This window comes from Triticum dicoccoides, unplaced genomic scaffold (assembly GCF_002162155.2).
Source record: "Triticum dicoccoides isolate Atlit2015 ecotype Zavitan unplaced genomic scaffold, WEW_v2.0 scaffold108385, whole genome shotgun sequence".
Lineage (NCBI taxonomy): Eukaryota > Viridiplantae > Streptophyta > Magnoliopsida > Poales > Poaceae > Triticum > Triticum dicoccoides.
Window position 1 is genome coordinate 1 of NW_021174662.1, and position 1,417 is coordinate 1,417.

Genomic DNA, 1,417 nt, shown 5'->3' on the forward strand with positions numbered 1-1,417 from the left:
GAAGAGCGCTTTCTGAAAGGGGTGGAAAAAACTCGTGTTGCTGCGGTATGGAGGAAGGGGTGGAAACCGTGGAAAACTCGTCTCCGTGATTGAGCGGGAGAGTAAGTAGTATAGGACATTATCCATTGTTAGGGAACGGTTGTAATGGTAGTGAGAATGTAGAATCGTCTTTGGAGCGGACCTGGGAGTGGCAAGCATAAGGGACGAAGACGGGGAAACATGTCGGATGCGATCATACCAGCACTAAAGCACCGGATCCCATCAGAACTCCGAAGTTAAGCGTGCTTGGGCGAGAGTAGTACTAGGATGGGTGACCTCCTGGGAAGTCCTCGTGTTGCATTCCTTTTATAATTATTTTTTGCGCCTTGTGACAAACATATCGCACGTGCCCGATATATATTAATCCCGTTATATTATTTTTGACATTTGCGATATGTTTAAGCTCGATGCTCATTGCTCGCGCGTCTTGGGGCGACTTTGTGGCGCGAAGAGCGCTTTCTGAAAGGGGTGGAAAAAACTCGTGTTGCTGCGGTATGGAGGGAGGGGTGGAAACCGTGGAAAACTCGTCTCCGTGATTGAGCGGGAGAGTAAGTAGTATAGGACATTATCCATTGTTAGGGAACGGTTGTAATGGTAGTGAGAATGTAGAATCGTCTTTGGAGCGGACCTGGGAGTGGCAAGCATAAGGGACGAAGACGGGAAAACATGTCGGATGCGATCATACCAGCACTAAAGCACCGGATCCCATCAGAACTCCGAAGTTAAGCGTGCTTGGGCGAGAGTAGTACTAGGATGGGTGACCTCCTGGGAAGTCCTCGTGTTGCATTCCTTTTATAATTATTTTTTGCGCCTTGTGACAAACATATGGCACGTGCGCGATATATATTAATCCCGTTATATTATTTTTGACGTTTGCGATATGTTTAAGGTCGATGCTCATTGCTCGCGCGTCTTGGGGCGACTTTGTGGCGCGAAGAGCGCTTTCTGAAAGGGGTGGAAAAAACTCGTGTTGCTGCGGTATGGAGGGAGGGGTGGAAACCGTGGAAAACTCGTCTCCGTGATTGAGCGGGAGAGTAAGTAGTATAGGACATTATCCATTGTTAGGGAACGGTTGTAATGGTAGTGAGAATGTAGAATCGTCTTTGGAGCGGACCTGGGAGTGGCAAGCATAAGGAACGAAGACGGGGAAACATGTCGGATGCGATCATACCAGCACTAAAGCACCGGATCCCATCAGAACTCCGAAGTTAAGCGTGCTTGGGCGAGAGTAGTACTAGGATGGGTGACCTCCTGGGAAGTCCTCGTGTTGCATTCCTTTTATAATTATTTTTTGCGCCTTGTGACAAACATATCGCACGTGCGCGATATATATTAATCCCGTTATATTATTTTTGACGTTTGCGATATGTTTAAGCTC

At 47.6% G+C, this 1,417-nt stretch overlaps 3 non-coding genes across 3 annotated transcripts; all 3 read left to right on the forward strand.

Annotated features, from left to right (window-relative positions):
- The first annotated feature begins 224 nt into the window (after positions 1-224).
- Positions 225-343, forward strand: LOC119342896. The gene has a single exon (XR_005165781.1). It is a non-coding gene; the product is annotated as a 5S ribosomal RNA (ribosomal RNA).
- A 367-nt stretch (positions 344-710) lies between these two features.
- LOC119342897 lies at positions 711-829 on the forward strand. The gene has a single exon (XR_005165783.1). It is a non-coding gene; the product is annotated as a 5S ribosomal RNA (ribosomal RNA).
- A 367-nt stretch (positions 830-1,196) lies between these two features.
- LOC119342898 lies at positions 1,197-1,315 on the forward strand. Its single transcript, XR_005165784.1, has one exon. It is a non-coding gene; the product is annotated as a 5S ribosomal RNA (ribosomal RNA).
- Positions 1,316-1,417: the final 102 nt, after the last annotated feature.